Source organism: Capra hircus, chromosome 8, assembly GCF_001704415.2.
Source record: "Capra hircus breed San Clemente chromosome 8, ASM170441v1, whole genome shotgun sequence".
NCBI lineage: Eukaryota > Metazoa > Chordata > Mammalia > Artiodactyla > Bovidae > Capra > Capra hircus.
This window is the reverse complement of record NC_030815.1, coordinates 48,100,061-48,121,023: the sequence shown is the minus strand read 5'-3', so window position 1 is coordinate 48,121,023 and position 20,963 is coordinate 48,100,061. Positions and strand designations below refer to the sequence as shown.

General features: G+C 39.3%; 1 long non-coding RNA gene across 1 annotated transcript in view; it reads left to right on the top strand.

Annotated features, from left to right (window-relative positions):
* The window catches only part of LOC102170604, a 254,976-nt gene extending 237,298 nt beyond the window's left edge, over positions 1–17,678 (top strand). The window contains exon 3 of the long non-coding RNA XR_001295977.2: positions 16,862–17,678. This is a non-coding gene — a long non-coding RNA (uncharacterized LOC102170604). The remainder of the gene's footprint in view (positions 1–16,861) is intronic.

The following is a 20,963-nucleotide window of genomic DNA, read 5'->3' as shown; positions in this document are numbered from 1 at the left end:
TATCTGTTTGTTTTTTTTAAACAGCTCTCGTCTACATAAATAAGCCATTAAATGAAATAAAAAGAACTATAAAGACTTGAACCCCACCACACCCAACCACTCCTATTCTTTTCTTTTTCTGGCTTATTTTAAACTACTACCTTTATCCTATAAATAGATGAATAAAAAACCTACTTTGCATCTTATTTCAGAAATATGCTCACTTCCCAAGGTGAATACAGGATTAAAGTTAATTTTACCTATGCGCTATAGTGGCTTGTTTAACTCTCTTTTTCTTAGTGCCTGCTCAGTGCAGTGCACTGGGGAGGTGCCAGAGCCCAGGGGAAATACTTTCAAGCATCACCCAACAGTTTCTGGCAGGCAATAGTCTTATTAGGTCAGGAAACTTCCAGGGACAGAAATGCTGTGGCTTAAGAATTTCCCATGTTGGTGGCCACAAGAGTCCTAGTGTCAGACTAACATGACCTGGGATCTTTAAGTATTCAACTCATTATGCTAATTCCCCTGCCCTACTTTAATGCTCTCCAAGCAACTCTCTGATTAAGATTTAGCATCTCATATAGATTTCACTAACAGATATTCGCTTTTGTAGTCACATTTCTCACAGTTAAATACCCTAATGTAGTAGATTTTAAATGGCATCTACTGTGAGCTAGGTAAAGTATTAATCTGTTTCCCTACACCTGGGAAATTCCAAGCCCCTAGCGATATCACATCAGTAGAGCCATAGGGGTGAAGGCCAGAATACAGGAAGATGGCAAATATACTGTGACGGATACCATGAGTCCCCCATGGGTCCCAACAAGTAATTTGTCTTCTGTGACTCCCTGACTTCATCCCATGTGCCAACAAGTCCTAACTTGGTCTGGAAGCAGAGAGGTGGTGATTAGTGCTACCTGAGGATTGTGGGCAAAGCGGGAGGATGCCCATGGCTGTGGAGGTAGAGTGTGGAAAACAAGCTCACTGTCCTGAGACCAGCATGCCTGGAGAAGCGCAGCAACCAGTGAAGACTCCAGCTCTGCCTGACTTATTCTCTGACTTACTCCTGGGGAGAAGCTGCTGGCCTATTCTATTGAAAGTTTGAATAATTTTTTAATCAAAAGAAAGGTAAAATTTCTTATAATTTTATTTCATTTCTCACTGCCTGATAAGGACATACTTCAGATATCCTAGAAGGAAATCCAGTGAGACCCCACCTAATCTGAGAAGTGAATTTGTATTATCCTGGTTGTATTGTTTTTCACTGTTTTATTTTTATTACCATGTACTGCATTCTACAAATGAGTTAGTTCAGTTCAGTTCAGTCGCTCAGTCATGTCCGACTCTTTGTGACCCCATGAATCGCAGCACGCCAGGCCTCCCTGTCCATCACCAACTCCCATAGTTCACCCAAACTCATGTCCATCTAGTCAGTGATGCCATCCAGCATCTCATCCTCTGTTGTCCCTTCTCTTCCTGCCCCCAATCTCTCCCAGCATCAGAGTCTTTTCCAATGAGCCAACACTTCGCATGACGTGGCCAAAGTATTGGAGTTTCAGCTTCATCAGTCCTTCCAAAGAACACCCAGGACTGATCTTGTTTAGAATGAACTGGTTGGAACTCCTTGCAGTCCAAGGGACTCTCAAGAGTCTTCTCCAACACCACAGTTCAAAAGCATCAATTCTTCAACACTCAGCTTTCTTCACAGTCCAACTTTCACATCCATACATGACCATTGGAAAAACCATAGCATTGACTAGACGGACCTTTGTTGGCAAAGTAATGTCTCTGCTTTTGAATATGCTATCTAGGTTGGTCATAACTTTCCTTCCAAGGAGTAAGCATCTTTTAATTTTATGGCTGCAATCACCATCTGCAGTGATTCTGGAGCCCAAAAAATAAAGTCTGACACTGTTTCCACTGTTTCCCCATCTATTTCCCATGAAGTGATGGGACTAGAGGCCATGATCTTCGTTTTCTAAACGTTGAGCTTTAAGCCAACTTTTTCACTCTCCTCTTTTACTTTCATCAAGAGGCTTTTTAGTTCCTCTTCACTTTCTACCATAAGGGTGGTGTCATCTGCATATCTGAGGTTATTGATATTTCTCCCGGCAATCTTGATTCCAACTTGTGTTTCTTCCAGTCCAGTGTTTCTCATGGTGTACTCTACATAGAAGTTAAATAAGCAGGGTGACAACATACAGCCTTGACGGACTCCTTTTCCTATTTGGAACCAGTCTGTTGTTCCATGTCCAGTTCTAACTGTTGCTTCCTGACCTGCATATAGGTTTCTCAAGAGGCAAGGCAGGTGGTCTGGTATTCCCATCTCTTTCAGAAGTTTCCACAGTTTATTGTGATCCATACAGTCAAAGGCTTTGGCATAGTCAATGAAGCAGAAATAGATGGTTTTCTGGAACTCTCTTGCTTTTTCGATTATCCAGCAGATGTTGGCAATTTGATCTCTGGTTCCTCTGCCTTTTCTAAAACCAGCTTGAACCTCTGGAAGTTCATGGTCCACGTACTGCTGAAGCCTGGCTTGGAGGATTTTGAGCATTACTTTACTAGCATGTGAGATGAGTGCAATTGTGCGTGAGTTTGGGCATTTTGGGCATTCCCTTTTTTGGGGATTGAGATGAAAACTGACCTTTTCCAGTCCTGCGGCCACTGCTGAGTTTCCCTAATTTGCTGGCATATTGAGTGCAGCACTTTCAAAGCATCATCTCCAGGATGTGAAATAGCTGAACTGGAATTCCATCACCTGCACTAGCTTTGTTTGTAGTGATGCTTTCTAAGGCCCGCTTGACTTCACATTTCAGGATGTCTGGCTCTAGGTGAGTGATCACACAATCATGATTATCTGGATCGTGAAGATCTTTTTTGTATAGTTCTGCATATTCTTGCCACCTCTTCTTAATATCTTCTGCTTCAGTTAGGTCCATACCACTTCTGTCTTTTATCAAGCCCATCTTTGCATGAAATGTTCCCTTGGTATCTCTAATTTTCTTGAAGAGATCTCTAATCTTTCCCATTCTGTTCTTTTCCTCTAGCTCTTTGCATTGATCACTGAGGAAGGCTTTCTTATCTCATCTTGCTATTCTTTGGAACTCTGCATTCAGATGCTTATATCTTTCCTTTTCTCCTTTGCTTTTCACTTCTCTTCTTTTCACAGCTATTTGTAAGGCCTCCTCAGACAGCCATTTTGCTTTTTTGCATTTCTTTTCCATGGGGATGGTCTTGATCCCTGTCTCCTGTACAATGTCACGAACCTCCGTCCATAGTTCATCAATCACTCCATCTATCAGATCTAGTCCCTTAAATCTATTTCTGACTTCCACTGTATAATCACAAGGGATTTGATTTAGGTCATACCTGAATGGTCTAGTGGTTTTCCCTACTTTCTTCAATTTAAGTCTGAATTTGGTAATAAGGAGTTCATGATCTGAGCCACAGTCACCTCCCAGTCTTGTTTTTGCTGACTTTTGCTATCTTTTGCTGACTTTGGAGATAGAGCTTCTCCATCTTTGGCTGCAAAGAATATAATCAATCTGATTTTTGTTTTGACCATCTGATGATGTCCGTGTGTAGAGTCTTCTCTTGTGTTGTTGGAAGAGGGTGTTTGCTATGACCAGTGCATTCTCTTGGCAAAACTCTATTAGCCTTTGCCCTGCTTCATTCTGTATTCCAAGGCCAAATTTGCCTGTTACCCCAGGTGTTTCTTGACTTCCTACTTTTGCATTCCAGTCCCCTATAATGAAAAGGACATCTTTTTTTGGGTGTTAATTTTAAAAGGTCTTGTAGGTCTTCATAGAACCGTTGAACTTCAGCTTCTTCAGCGTTACTGGTTGGGGCATAGACTTGGATTACTGTGATATTGAATGGTTTGCCTTGGAAACGAAGAGATCGTTTTTGAGATTGCATCCAAGTACTGCTTTTCGGACTCTTTTGTTGACCATAGGTGCTAGGCAAAAAACTGAATCGGGCTCAAGCCCTGCCTATATAAAGATGCTGGCTGCCAACTTGTCTCACAAGACTTTTATGAGGGTTTAGAGCTGGCTTGACAACTGATAAAGAACTCCTACAAGGAGCTGTCAAACTCCTAATGCAAATAACCCCTCTAATTATACCACTGGAAATGTTAGTCGTGTCCAACTCTTTGTGACCCCATGTACTGTAGCCCACTGGGCTCTTCTGTCCATGAAATTTTCCAGGCAAGAATCCTAGAATGGGTTGCCATTCCCTTCTCCAGGGGATCTTCCCAACCCAGGGATTGAATCCCGGTCTTCAATATTGCAGGTAGAATCTTTACTGCCTCAGCCACCAGGGAATTATATCAATATTATAGGCTTATCACATGCTATATATATATATACACACACACACACACACACAAAACTACATTGGAAAGCAAATAATAACATCTATTTTCCATTGTTGTTGTGAAGACAATGTATATAAAATGCCTAGCACATGGTAAGTGCTCCAAAAATGGTAGTAGTTTTTAATTACTATCATTATTACTATTGCAGTTAGCAAAGAGACTGCCCATGTAAAGCAGATCTTTCAGAATGGCAAGAAAGCCATCCAACACACCCCAACCCTGCCACAGTGTACCACTCCAATATTTGAACCCCTTATTTAGGAGAACATGGAATGGTAAATAAACACATTTGTCATTTGCCATTCACTTAGTCATACAGATAGCTTTGTAAATACATCAAGGATGATATGGGTGTAATAGGCAGGTAGAGAGGCTGCCATACCACTCTCATTTATCTTACCTAGTCACTTGTAAGCCAGTTACATTTATTAACTTCTGATATAAAGTTATTTTCCATTTATCAAAAGTTGTTTCTCTGTGGAGATGTGGGTAACTAATAACAAAAATCCAGTTAACTGTTAAACAGGAAAATCTGAAAGTCTCTGTCTCAAGTGAATCCATCAAGAAAGATAGTTGTTAGAATTGAGAGACAGGATTCAAAAAGTCCTCTCTACTAAATGGTTTGCAGTTACATGTAGATTCAAAAAAGAACAATCAGGCCAAAGTAAAAGATAAACAGATATATAATGAGGAAAATCATCTAATATCTTTTGAAGGAAATGACTACTTAGGCCATAAGTTGACAGTGACAGTGCCTTCTTTTTGCACAGAATGGTGGTGCATAAGAGGCCAGCCTCATACACCATTGTTTCATTTGATCTGATGTAGGTGGATAACCTGAGAGAATGCCCAAGCATGAGCCTAAAAAGGAAAGAACAATTAAACCTAAAGACATGTTGTAGATTCTTCTAGGAAAGATTTACTTTCATATCTTTTTTGGTGTTCATTTCATAAAGATTTATTTTCCCATCAACCGGTTTAAATTTAAAAACCAATCTTCATTCCACCTGGTTCAATGTTTTGTTTTGTTTTGTTTTTAAAGGACATAAACTGTACTTTACTCCAACATGAAAGAAAGTGATAACAAGTGCCATGAAGTTTTTAAAAGATCAGTCTAAGTCAGACAATAAATGAATGAAAATTTAGGATGCAACATAGTTCCCAGTGACTTTGAATAAGACAGATGGCCAGTTTGAATCATCAGGATCACAGAGAATTTTTTATTCTGGAAATTTCCTAGGAATGACTTTGTATGCTCTCCTTGAACTGGCCTATCACAGGCCAACAGTTTGTTTAAAGAGAGACCCAAATACTCTTAGAAAACATCAGGCAGTTATACAACAAACTTAAAACAGGGAGTAAAAGAACTAATGAGTTCCTCACTATCTTCTAACTGGACAAGCAGATGCGGTCAGACTTAAGGCTGAGATGCCATTGGCCTATCACTACACAACATTTGGGAAGTTTATAAGTCACCAACATTCCTTAGACAACCCAGCACAGTGTCTGGACTATAGAAGATTTATTTTCCTTAAAAAAACAAAAAAAGTTTATTAGATGACTGGATGGCTAGGCAGACAGACAGGTGGGCAGATGGCTGGCTGGCTGGATGGATGGATGGATAAATGAACTAGGTACTAAGGAGCCCAGTAGAATCTTCCTGCAATGTGGGAGACCTGGGTTCTACCCCTGGATTGGGAAGATCCCCGGAGAAGGGAAAGGCTACCCACTCCAGTATTCTGCCCTGAAGAATTTCATGAACGGTATAGTCCATGAGGTCGCAGAGTCGGACAAGACTGAGCAACTTTCACTTTCTTTTCTTTCAGAGGAAATACCACTTCTTAAGAAACGAATCGCCAGTCTTTGTTCGATACAGGATACAGGATGCTTGGGGCTGGTGCACGGGGATGATCCAGAGAGATGATATGGGGTGGGAGGGCGGTTCAGGATTGGAAACTCATGTACACCCATGGTGGATTCATGTCAATGTATGGCAAAACCAATACAGTATTGTAAAGTAAAATAAAGTAAAAATAAAAATTAAAAAAAAGAAAAAAGAAATACCACTTCTTTCAGCTGGGTTTACAAAATCAAGTAAATCAGAGTCAGGATACTTTAAAGGTCCCTCCCTTATTGAAAAACATTCCTGAACTTGCTCTTTACTTTCCTAATTCACAGAAAAGTCATGTCCATTATGTATCTATAATTTTCCTTTAAGTTATAGTTGAGAATTAGGACTTTGGGTAGGATTGGGACAAAGACATTTCTAGGGTCTAGAAAAAATGAGACTTGAGCCCATTTACTCTTAGAACACCGAGAAATCTAAGTGCTTTGAATTCAAGATATTACCCTGCCCTGAAATTTCTCTCCCACCTTCACCCAAGCAACACTAATGTTCATAATTCTGCCATGAACCTGCTGGTAAATCTTGCTGTTGAAAGAGTTGAAAAACATCTATATCACTACATAATCTATATCACTATATCCAGATGAGAAACATCTGTATCACTAAACTTCCATATCACTATAGGAATCTTTTTAAAATAGATTCTTTTTAAAATAAAATAGATATTCTCCAGGCTGTCAAAAGTCTATATGGAAGAAAATGCTTCAAGGAGAGAGCTGGCAACAGAGTCAAAAGCTACTACAAGTCAGGTTGTGAAGATGACTCAGAAGACCTTCAGGCTTTATGAGAATGCTATTGACAATGACGCACAGGCCAAGTTGCAGTGGGTTGAGGTGTGAGGACAAGTCTTTCTGTCTACAATGCGATAGAAATTGAGTCCAAGAGAGTTTTTCAGGGACAAAAAAAGGGCAGAATAACAGAAAATTAAGATATAATCTTGTAATCAGACAGAGTTTGGTTTGAATCCAAACTTTACCACATGTGTGTTACATAATCTTAGCTGGTGCTTAACCTTTCTGAACTTCAGTTACATCATCTGCATAATATGGAAAACAATATCTACCATACAAAGAGGTTGAAAGTAACAAGCTAATAGATTCAACTCTCTGCCCAGTACAGGCTGCTGAGTAAATGGGGAATTGCCATTTTATTAATGCTATTCATGTGCTACTTATGAACTGAAATGCCTATGGTTGAAGTCGGAGTTGAAGATGTAGGAAAGAAAGCTAATTTGTGGAGTATAGTCCTGAGGAGGCAGGGGAAGATGAGATACAATAACAGATAAAGGAATTCACTGTAGGAAGGAAAGTGGAATGGTGGGTGCTAAGAAGGATAAATCTGCAGTTTCAGTGGAGCAAAATAGTCATTTTCTGCCTGATGCAAGTGTCGATGTATTAAGGGACAGGTTTGTGAAAGCACAGGCTTGATGAGAACAAGAAAAAATGTAAATATCTATCATGGAGAATCAGGGAGTTACCTGGAGGCTGCTGCTGAAGTTAGGCCACAAAAAAACATGTTGCTGCTGTTGCTGCTTGTGCTGCTAAGTCACTTCAGTCATGTCCAACTCTGTGCGACCCCATAGACTGCAGCCTACCAGGCTCCTCAGTCCATGGGATTTTCCAGGCAAGAACACTGGAGTGGGGTGCCATTTCCTTCTCCAATGCATGAAAGTGAAATGTGAAAGTGAAGTTGCTCAGTCGTGTCTGACTCTTAGCGACCCTATGGACTGCAGCCTACCAGGCTCCTCTGTCCATGGGATTTTCCAGGCAAGAGTACTGGAGTGGGGTGCCATTGCCTTCTCTGAAAAAACATGTTAGGGAATGTGAATCATGTCTTAGTGATAATAAGTTTATTTATGCTTGTTATTCAGAGAAGGCAATGGCACCCCACTCCAGTACTCCTGCCTGGAAAATCCCATGGACTGAGGAGCCTGGAAGGCTGTAGTCCATGGGGTCCCTGAGGGTCAGACACGACTGAGTGACTTCACTTTCACTTTTCACTTTCATGCATTGGAGAAGGAAATGGCAACCCACTCCAGTGTTCTTGCCTGGAGAATCTCAGGGACGGGGGAGCCTGGTGGGCTGCAGTCTATGGGGTCGCACAGAGTCGGACACGACTGAAGTGACTTAGCAGCAGCAGCATGCTTGTTACTGGGCATAAATATTGTGCATCAACTGAGTCATGTTAAAAATGTCATGTTTTTACAAATGGCTAATAAACACATGAGAAGATATTCAACATCACTCATTATTAGAGAAATGCAAATCAAAACCACAATGAGGTATCATCTCACACTGATCAGAATAATGGAATGGATGTGGAGAAAAGGGAACCCTCTAACCCTCTTACACTTTTGGTGCAAATACAAACTGATACAACCACTATGGAGAACAGTATGGAGAGACCTTAAAAAACTAGGAATAAAATTATATGACCCAGCAATCCTACTACTAGGCATATACCTTGAAGAAACCAGAATTTTAAAAGACACATGTACCCCAACGTTCACCACAGCATTAGTTATAACAGCTAGGACACGGAAGCAATCTATATGTCCATCAGCAGATGAATGAATGAAGAAGTTGTGGTATGCATACACAATGGAATATTACTTGACTACAAAAAGGAACGTTTTTGAGTCAATTCTAATGAGGTAGATGAACCTAGAGCCTATTATACAGAGTGAAGTAAGTCAGAAAGAGAAAGACAAATACCATATATTAACACATATATATGGAATTTAGAAAGGTTGTACCAACGATCCTATGTGCAGGGCAGCAAAGAAGACACAGATGTAAAAAACAGACTTTTGGACTCAGTGGGAGGAGAGGGTGGGATGATTTGAAAGAAGAGCATTGAATTACATGTACATTACCACATGTAAAACAGATAACCAGTGTGAGTTTGAAGTGTGATGCAGAGCACCCAAAGCTGGTGCTCTATGACAACCTGGAGGGATGGAGTGTGGAGCGAGGACTAGGGGGGCGGGGTGGCAGTTCAGGATGGAGACGACACATGGATACCTGTGGCCAATTTATGTTGATGTGTGGCAAAAACCATCTCAATATTGTAAAGAAATGATCCTTCAATTAAATAAATTTTTTAAATGTTATGTTTTATGTTAATGGTGACTTGATTTGCTTTTCATCTACAATGACTGACAACAAAACAAACAAAAAAAGACTCCACTGCTTCTTAACAGCCCTTAACATCATTCAAATGCATAAAGATGCTGTTTTGCTTAAAGCTTAAGAAAAAATGCTGTACATCTTTGAAAAAAGTATTGCTGTTGCTCATAATTAATGATATGATTCATACATCCTATTGATAAGTATGCTTAACTGCTCTTTAAATAGCACTGGCAAAGAGAGAGAAGCAGAAAAGCAGCTTTTTAAAACATTAAGTTTCTGCTCTTGAGTATGAGATATGCAAAGTCTAAGCTTAACTTCAAATACAATAGATTAAATTTTGAGGGTCATAACTAAAGGATATGATTTCACAGTTTATACAGACATTTGTGACTCTTCTTGGTAATTTTTAAAATATCATTTAAAAATCTGCTGCAGAAGTCACAGCGGGAAAACATCTCACAATCTGCCATAAAAATACTGCAAAATGATTATTTATCTTTAGTTTGATTGATAAAGTATATATCTTTACCAAGCCATTATTAGAAAAATAAAATAATATTTGATTCAGTTCAGTTCAGTTACTCAGTCATGTCCGACTCCTTGAGACCCCATGAATCGCAGCACGCCAGGTCTCCCTGTTCATCACCAACTCCTGGAGTTTACCCAAACTCATGTCCTTCGAGTCGATGATGCCATCCAGTCATCTTATCCTCTGTCGTCCACTTTTCCTCCTGCCCCCAATCCCTCCCAGCATCATAGTCTTTTCCAATGAGTCAACTCTTCGCATGAGGTGGCCAAAGTATTGGAGTTTCAGCTTCAGCATCAGGAGTAATCAAATGGAGAGAGTTGCTTTTTTTTAAATCACTTGAACGAGTGATTCTTCTTCCTTCCTTCCTTATTACAAAACAATATACATTAAGTATAAAAAACACAAAAAAGAGAATCATGTATATTCCCATCATAATTAAATAATTAGTGTTCACTTTTGTTGTATATACTTTTCTAGCACTTTCTCTTAGCATTTTTACCATATTTTTTTAACAAAAAGGATCAAGCTATTTTAAAACCTTTCTTGAGTTGATAATATACTTTTACCAACACCTTCAATGTTATTAAATAACCTTCTGCAATGTTTTTTATTAGCTGTTATCATCTAGGTGTGCTAACCTTTAGAATACTAATCCCTTAAACATAAGAAGAGAAGTGAAATGCAAAGGAGAAAGGGAACGATATATTCATCTGAATGCACAGTTCCAAAGAATAGCAGAGACACAAGAAAGCCTTCTTAAGTGAACAATGCAAAGAAATAGAGAAAAAAAAAAAAAAAAAGAATGGGAAACACTACAGATCTTTTCAAGACAATTAGAGATACCAAGGGAATATTTCATGCAAAGATGGGCACAATAAAGGACAGAAATGGCAAGCACCTAACAGAAGCAAAAGAGCATAAGAAGAAGTGGCAAGAATACACAGAAGAATAATACAAAAAAGGTCTTAATGACCCAGAAAACCACTATGGTGTGATCACTCACCTAGAGCCAGACATACTGGAGTGTGAAGTCAGTGGGCCTTAGGAAGCATTACTATGAATAAAACTAGAGGAGGTAATGGAATTTCAAATCCTAAAAGTTGATGCTGTTAAAGTGCTACACTCAATATACCAGCAAATTTGGAAAACTCAGTAGTGGCCACAGGACTGGAAAAAGTCAGTTTTCATTCCAATCCCAAAGAAGGGCAATGCCAAAGAATGATCAAACTACTGTACAACTGCACTCTTTTCACATGCTAGTGAGGTAGTGCTCAAACCTTCAAGCTAGGCTTTAACAGTACCTGAACAGAGAACTTTCAGGTGTTCAAACTGGATTTAGAAAAGGCAGAGGAACCAGAGATCAACTGCCAATACTTGCTGGATCATAGAAAAAGCAAGAGAATTCCAGAAAAAAACATCTGCTTCATTGACTACACTAAAACGTTTGACTGTGTGGATCAAAACAAACTGTGGGAAATTCTTAAATAGATGGGAATAGCAGATCACCTTACCTGCCTCCTGAGAAACCTGGAAGCAGGTCAAAAAGCAACAGTTAGAACCGGACATGGAACAACAGACTGGATCAAATTGGGAAAGGAGTATGGCAAGACTGTATATTGTCACCCTATTTACTTAATTTCTATGCAGAGTACATCGTGTGATATGCCGGGCCGGATGAGGTACAGATGGAATCAAGATTGCCAGGAGAAATATCAATAACCTCAGATATGCAGATGACACCACCATTATGGCAGAAAGCAAAGAGGAACTAAAAAAACATCTTTATGAAAGTAAAAGAGAAGTGTGAAAAAGTTGACTTGAAACTCAACATTAGAAAAACCAAAATCATGGCTTCTGGTCCCATCACTTCATGGCAAATAGATGGGGAAACAATGGATACAGTGACAGATTTTGCTTTCCTGGGCTCCAAAATCACTGTGGATGGTGACTGCAGCCATGAAATTAAAAGATACTTGCTCCTTGGAAGAAAAGCTATGATCAACCTAGACAGCATATTAAAAAGCAGAGACATTACTTTGCTGACAAAGGTCTGTCTAGTCAAAGCTATGGTTTTTCCAGTAGTCATGTATGGATGTGAGGGTCGGACCATAAAGAAGGCTGAGCACCGAAGAATTGTTCCTTTTGAACTTTGGTGCTGGAGAAGACTCTTGAGAGTCCCTAGGACAACAGGAAGATCAAACTAGTCAATCCTAAAGGAAATCAACCCTCATTATTCATGGGAAGGACTGATGCTAGAGCTCCAATATTTTGGCCACCTGATGAGAAAAGCTGACTCATTAGAAAACACCCTGATGCTAGCAAAAACTGAGGGCAGGAGCAGAAAGGTTTAAGATGGTTGGATGGCATCATTAACTCAGCAGTCATGAGTTTGAACAAACTCCAAGAGATAGTGAAGGATGGGGTATCCAAGAGGTCACAAAGAGTCATACATGACTGAGCCAATGAACAACAAATGCTAAATGTTATTCCTCCACTGACATTTTTTTCTCATTGAAGCCGCAAATTACAATGGGAAAAACATCTTTATAGATGATTCTAGGTTTGTAATTCTTATATTTTTCATATAAATTCCTAGCAACTTAATGCCAGGTTAAATACTATGCTTACTTTTTAAAATATCTGTATATTAAGGCAGCAAATATTTAGTGACCATTCAATAAATATTAGATACATATTTATTCAATTATTAGGCAATGGTCTAGACAACAGGGACATTCAGTGAAACAAATATAGTCCCTGTACTCAATAGTGCTAAGGTCTAGTGAAGATGGAAAATAAACAACCCTTTGTCACACACTGCTTAAATGACAACCAGCAAGGATGCAGCAAGTTAAAATATCACCATCAGTATATAAGAATGTCTATTTTCTTATATACCCACCAACCTCTCAAAAACACATACTTTCGCTTCATTGACTACACCAAAGCCTTTGACTGTGTGGATCACAACAAACTGGAAAATTCTGAAAGAGATAGGAATACCAGACCAGCTGACCTGCCTCCTGAGAAATCTGCACGCAGGTCAAGAAGAAACAGTTAGACCTGGACATGGAACAACAGACTGGTTCCAAATAGGGAGAGGAGTACATCAAGGCTTTATATTGTCACCCTGCTTATTTAACTTATATGCAGAGTACATCACGCAAAATGCCAGGCTGGATGAAGCACAAGCTGGAATCAAGATTGGCAGGAGAAATATCAATAACCTCAGATATGCAGATGACACTGCCCTTACAGCAGAAAGTGAAGAAAACTAAAGAAACTCTTGATGAAAGTGAAAGGGGAGTGAAAAAGTTGGCTTAAAACTCAACATTCAGAAAACTAAGATCATGGCATCTGGTCCCATTACTTCATGGCAAATATATGGGGAAACAATGGAAACAGTGGCTGACTTTATTTTTCTGTGCTCCAAAATCACTGCAGATAGTGACTGCAGCCATGAAATTAAAAGACGCTTGCTCCTTGGAAGGAAAGTTATGACCAACCTAGACGGCATATTAAAAAGCGGAGACTACTTTGCCAACAAAGGTCCATCTAGTCAAAGCTATGGTTTTTCCAGTGATCATGTATGGCTGTGAGAGTTGGACTATACAGAAAGCTGAGTGTCAAAGAATTGATGCTTTTGAACTGTGGTGTTAGAGAAGACTCTTGAGAGTCCCCTGGACTGCAAGGAGATCCAACCAGTCCATCCTAAAGGAAAACAGTCCTGAATATTCACTGGAAGGACTAATGCTAAAGCTGAAAGTCCAATACTTTGGCCACCTGATGCAAAGAACTAACTCATTGGAATAGACCCTGATGCTGGGAAAGACTGAAGGCAGGAGGGGAAGGGGATCACAGAGTGAGATGGTTGGATGGCATCACCGACGCAATGGACATGAGTTTGAGTAGGCTCCGGGAGTTGGTGATGGACAGGGAAGCCTGGTGTGCTGAAATCCAGGGTCACAAAGAGTAGGACTGAGCAACTGAACTAACTGAACCTCTAATATCAAGCTTAGGAAAAAAACTGCCTGGTTTGATGAGTGAAAATATTTCTCACACTAATTTGCATTCCTTTGATTAGTAGTGAAGCTGAACATTTTTCATATTTTTATATTGTGCTGATGTATTTTGGGGAAAATGCTGCTTTAAAAATCTGTGCAATTGTTTGTTTTTTTATGCATCTCCTAGGTTTTCATTTTTCTTTTCATGAAATTTCTCAGCTCTTTAGAAATGAAGCTGTAATAATTAATAAAAGCATGTTTATGGTGTATGACTTCACAAAGCTCATTCGTCTTTATAGCACCATAAGAAAGCCTGAAGGATGAGTTTCTATACGGCTCATATAAATGTGCATTGTGATCAATTATAGAGGTATTTAACAGTACTAAAGAAACAAAAGAGAAATCAGTTTTCTTTCTCTCAATGCCTTAATTTACATTCTAAATATCTTTCTCCTACAAGTGTATTTTCACTTCTATTAATTCAACCAGTATTTTGTGTAGTAGGTAGAACCCTAGAATCAGTCTATCAGTGTGGGATGCTGCTGCTGCTGCTAAGTCGCTTCAGTCGTGTCCGACTCTGTGCGACCCCATAGACGGCAACCTACCAGGCTCCCCCGTCCCTGGGATTCTCCAAGCAAGAATAATGGAGTGGGTTGCCATTTCCTTCTCCAATGCCTGAAAGTGAAAAGTGAAAGTGAAGTTGCTCAGTCGTGTCCGACTCTTAGCGACCCCATGGACTGCAACCCACCAGGCTCCTTCATCCGTGGGATTTTCCAGGCAAGAGTACTGGAGTCGGGTGCCATTGCCTTCTCCATCAGTGTGGGATAGAAGGCCCTAAAGATTGTTTGCTGACAATCATTTCTCCCCCTTCTCTTAAGTTCACAGAACCCAATTTTGTTTCATTTTCTACTCCTCAGGGAAATTGAAAGTCGCTCAGTTGTGTCAGACTCTTTGCAACCTCACAGACTGTAGCCTGCCAGGCTCCTCTGTCCATGGAATTCTCTAGGCCAGAGTACTGGAGTGGGTAGCCTTTTCCTTCTCCAGGAGATCTTCCCAATCCAGGGATCTAACTCAGGTCTCCTGCATTGCAGGTGGATTCTTAATGTCTGAGCCACCAGGGAAGCCCTACTCCCCAGGGAAGATGACCCTAAACAGCCTAACTGATCACGTTTACCCCGTCCCTTTTTCCACAGTCATTGGTTTGGGTCTCAGCATGTGACACATTTTTAGCCAGTGAGTTGAGGGAGAAGTCTGCTGGTAACCTCTGTGAAAGTTTTCCTCATTTTTACAAAAGAAAAACACAGAGGGACTTCCCTGGTGGTCCAGTGGTTAAGACTCCATGCTCCCAATTCAGGGAACACGGGTTTGATCCCTGATTGGGGAGCTAAGATCCTTCATGCTACACAGCACAGCCTAAAAAAAAGAAAAAGAAAGAAAAACACAGAAAAAGACCATCTCTTCTCATGTTGCCAATCACAGGCGCATCTGCTTACGGCATCTAGAACCGTGAGTACCATCTTGAAATCAAAGCCACCGTGTTGCAGATGGCTAAGCAGGAAGCATGAAAAGAATCTGGACCCCTGATGACATCACTGAGCCACTGAATAAATTAACCCTGCATTGAAGCCTTTCCTTGGGACTTCTTCACATGTTTCCTTATTGTTTAAAACACTTGAGTTTCATTTGAGTGTCCTGTTATTTGTTGTCCATGATATCCTAACTGAAACATTTTGAACTGAACCTGCAACGCAAGCTTAAGAATGTTACTTCACCTCTCCTGAGTTTAGCCTCTTCATTAGGAGAGAGAAACAAAGAAAAAGACAAAAATTGTTCTGTATATTTCAAAGCATCATTTTATAAATGCAAAGTCATTTTATCATTAAAAAAATAGAAAATATGTACTCTGGAGAAAAATTTTTGGAGATTGAATTAAATCTTTAAAAAAAAACAGTATTCTGGAGTAGAATCTAAAAGAGAGTGGATATATGTATATGTGTAACTGATTCTATTTTATGTACAGCAAAAACTAATACAACACTGTAAAATGACTATATGCCAGTAAAAATTTATTAAAAAAACAGTATTCTATCTTTATTTTCTCTTTTTTTTTTTTTTTTTTGTGGAGTAAAAAAACTCCTCCAGGCTCTGGTTAGGAAATCACTTGATGAGATAAGTCATATATTCATAAACTAAATAATGATTATGAATAAATGTTTGGTTCTGAATGAGAGTCCTGCCAAATCAGAGATCCTGGATGACAGGAAAGTTGGGTAACCTTCCTAGAGTTGTAGGGTCATAAGCCAAGTTTCAGTAGGAGTTTGATAAATTTCTAAAAAGAAATGGGTAGAATATTCTAGGCAGGTACCTTGCATAAATAAGAGTCCAGGACCAGGAATAATTATGGTGAATGAACAGGCATCATGAAGCATGCTAGCCAGACTAGAATGGAAATTTCATTAAGGGTGATGGTTCTAAAATTAGGATGTATGGACCTTGAGGATCATATATATATTCTTACAAGTCTTCGAGTTTTCAGACAATTTTTACACTTAATGTTTTCATTTCAGAGATAATCTAAAATATTAGCTTAAGAATATGTAGATCATCAGGATAGCCATTAATCTAGTCACCATACATCATTATGGGACCTACTTTCATATTTGTGTTTATAATTTCACTCATCTAAGAACTTCTGGTTCAATAAATAAAATTATGCTTTTTTTATAATGAGGAAATATTCAGCTGTATATTTATTGTTTCCTTTCCCTTTTTCAGCACACGGCTGTGTGTGAAGGTTATTAGCCTCTGCTGTGTTTGGGTGTGGCTGCATGACTGCACAGAAATTATAGGTGCTGTTTACACTTTGGACCCACATAAACACCCACTTTCCTCCCTTAGCACTTATAGCCTTTGTTCTCTTTCCCTATCTGCCAGCTGAACAGGAAGACCACTGAGGACAGAAGACAGGTGGAGCCACACAATGGAAGGAGACCCGTCCCTGAATACAGAAGGCTGCCTGACCAGACTGTGAGTGAGGAGCGAACTTTTACTGAGTTCAGTAACTCAACATTCAGTCACCTGTTGTAGCTGATAACACTATCCTTAGTCAGCACACAAAACTCTGCAAAGAGAAGGTAGGCTGAGCACTAAGCCATCACGTTGCACAGCAGTAATCTAGATTCGATGAACCCAAGAGAATCTGCTTTCTGGTACCCTCTAGATCAGTTTGCAATAGTTTAAGAATCATTTTGCAAGGCAGTTAATATATAATGAGTACATTTTAGTTTCACATTCCAGAGATAATCCAATCAAATATTCTTTAATGTAGATTTCCCGGAAGGCAGAAGGCTAAACTTACCTTCAAGTAACTAAGATAATTTATACAGAGTTGTAACTGGCCCCATTAAAATTGGCATGTGAGCATCTCTCACTGCCTTGAAATTATTAATAACATTCTAAACATTACATTTATATGAACAACCCATTGATATAGACTCTGATTATCTACCATAGTGATTAGCAGATACCTTTTGATATTTTTAAAGCTAGTCTGGGAATTTAGTTTCAGTAGAAAGGTACGTTCTGTCATGTTAATGCTATTAATTTAAATTTTATTGGTTCTGTAATTTTCTTGGTATTAATATCTAATTTGTAATGTGGCTTGACTTGAGGCTTATATAAGAAATATGGGCACAAAAGGTACATAGTTTATATGTATTTAAGTTTCTTATAGTAAAAATAATTTGTTGTATTCAAGCTTCTTGTAATAAAAATAATTTATGTCAACACTGTGAATCCACATGAGGTTTTTTGTTTTGTTTTTTAAGGAATATGTTCACTCAGTTTGAGAAGCACTGGACTAGATCAACTCTAAGATCTTTAGCACTTAGCACAACTCTAAAATCTTTCATTTCATTCTAAAATGAAAACAGTGTAAACTGGGCATTAGCAGCAAAGGTCTGTGACAAGCCCGCTCAGCTTGAACCAGGGTTCTCATATTTTCTAGTTGTGTGGCTTTGGGCCAGTTGTTTAGCCTTCTCAAAAGCTGTAACTTAGCTGAAAAGTTAGAATACGAATTATTGCCTCTTAGGGTCATCCTGTGGTACAGCACTGGCACACAATAGTAGCCATTGCTGTCATCAGAAGACCTGTTCATGTGCATTCTCCCCCATTTCAAGCAGTTCAGGCTGGCTGTTATTTATGTTTGCAAAAATCTCTGATTTTTTAAAAAATTCTATCGTATTGAAGGTCTTGGCTTATTTAAGAGAATTGTCCATATTTTACAATTTTGTAGTGTTGAATATAAGTTAATGATCCTAACAGCCAAAAATGCTAAGCTTCTACATATAAAAACAGACTTGGGTAATCTTAATTTGGAAGTATTTTAGACCAAATTAATTTCATTTCTTAGAGGAAAATAATAGAGATAACAAATGTTCTTTCTAGTATGTTAAACTATAACCCATAATTTTTCTTAATTCTGGCTGACTTCCCTCATAACTAGCCCAAGTTTATAAATCATGCAAATTCAGAAGCCTTCATTCAAAAAATCCTTCGTTTTGGGGGATGCTTGAATGTGTTGTCTGAATTGCCATTCTATTAATATACCAGTAATGGATCAACTCATTCTCTCTTAACCTGGGTTCACGCTGTAAACTGGGCACCACAGAAAAGAAATTCTAGCAACATTGGAGTGAAACTAATCAGACTTTTATATACAGAGCTATCTTAGCTGGCACAAATTATAATTTAGTTTCTGTAGACACTGAGACATCAAGGAAGCATAGAAAAGAAAGAAGGTGCAAAAGGAAGGCATGAGCTGTCCCCTAGAGTGATGAAGACCGAGGAGTTCTTGTCTGTCTGGAACATTCTGGGGATACAAGACATTCTTCCTCGACTAGAGGCATAATCCTGTATAATTTCTTGTGGACATCATGAGAGCCCCAATGCTGAGTCCTCTTAAGAGCTCACAGTGAAAACCCGCTGGCATTAGTAAAAGGCCTCCTATCAGAAAAAGTTCTTAGGTTGTAGTAAGGGAATACTTCCATTAGAAAACTGAGTTCAGACCCTTTCAAATGCACAGAACTGGTTAATGGAAGGCACACAGTAGAAGCCATGCTGTGCTACAATCACATTTATCTTCTGTGGAAACCAACTCTTAGGGCTGGTGTCCTCAGTGGAAACCAACTCTCAAGCCTGGCTTTGTTTCACTCCAGGGTAAATAATAGGCAAGTTTTATATTACCTTAAATTTATTAAATGCAGGCAGCTTCCACTAGAGTCTCAAGTACCACCAGCTTAGGTGGGACTACTTGGACAGACAGAGAGTGATACAAGGGTAGCAATCAGTAGGACTTTGGAATGAGAGACAGATCAATCTAAATCCCAACTCAGCTGCTAAGAAACCCAGTTACCCTGGTATATTACTTGACCTTTCACTCAGCTTTCAAGTCCTCCCCTGTAAAATATGGATAAAAATGTTTATATGACTATTTTTCTTGGGATTAAATGCAATAAAATGCAATGGCTCTTTGGTTTCAAAGAACCAAAATATGAACAGTACTCAATAATTGTTCATTCCTCTCCCTCCTGTCTATCTTCCTTCTTTAGCTCCCTCTCCACTCTCTTTCTCTTTCCCTCTAATTCTCCAACATTTTCTTTCTCAGTATAAACCTGGTATACTTAGGTCAATTCACTGATCAATTGTTATGGAACCTACAAAGTGCCAGGCACCTTGTTAAGTGTGTGAGCTACACAATGTAAGGGAGGTTTTTGTGTAAACAAATGTAGCATCATGATTTATTGATATTCTACTGCTATAAGTTGATAAGCATATTTAAATTGTGCAATGGTTTATTTGAAGTCTCAAAAGTTGGACCCAAGTTTCTATTCTTAAGGGCTAAGCTTTTTCTTCCTTCTTAAGATGTCTTTGTTTTTCAAAATCCAGGCAGAGGGATGCAAAAATCTAGATTGTTTGAAAAGGAAAATGTTCCAGAGTTTGAAGAAGAGGAGTGGCCCAACTCCAGGAAGAAGTGGGTTCCCCCAGACCACCAGGAGAAGGGTGTGGTTCCACCACTGGCGAGGACCTGCTTCTGCTCTCACACTGTACCCCGAAGATGGATGTCTCCTTACTGAGCACCATGTTCTTGGAAGCCACAGTGATGTCCCAAGGCTGAGTGGGACAGACAGAGTATGTGCCTAGAGCAGAGGAGCTCCCTGCCTCTAAATGGGACTGGGAGTATCCCAAAAACCCCCAACATAGCTTTGTCCCATACTGTAAGTTGTACAAGTTAGGAGTGTTCTCCACCACAGGAAGAGATGGGGATGAAGGCCCTAAAAATCAATAATTGTGTGTCATGGGAAGGAATTAAGAAGTCTGACATCCTGTGCCCAAAGTTTATGGAACTGCTCAAGGGATTCTCAAATAACCATCTTCACTGTATTACATGCTACACTGATAGCAGGATCAATGCATCAAATTGAAATTTATATAACTGTCACTCAGCAATTTTCTATATTATGGATGCTCAAAGAAGGACATAACCAAGGCAGAGATGAAAAACCGATGGCCCACTCTACCCGGCTTGGTTTTAGTCTACAATATTTTGAAAAATTAAAGTTCTAAATATACAAAATTAGAAGATTTCAAATAATATACTCATTTCTGGCTTCTCTGGAGTGGTTGGAATATTTGGAAATGAAGACCTATGTTCCATCATGACAGCAATTTTCTGAAGGTGAGTAATGAAAGCCAGTCTTTACCACATGTTCTTCAGTTTGCCAATCTCCACAACTCCCTATTATCTCCATGACACTAAGTTCAATGAGCAGAAGCACTTTCTTCCTTATACCTACCTCACCTCACCTCACTCATTTACCTGACAACTACAGATGTTTGCATCTGTGACTCCCAGAGCTATCAAGGAAAGCTCATAAAATGGACATGACCAGGCAGACAAAATGAGAAAGATATTCCAGAAAGAGGGACAACCATTGTAATAGGCAGATATGTGAGAATAACTTTCATGGCAAAATGA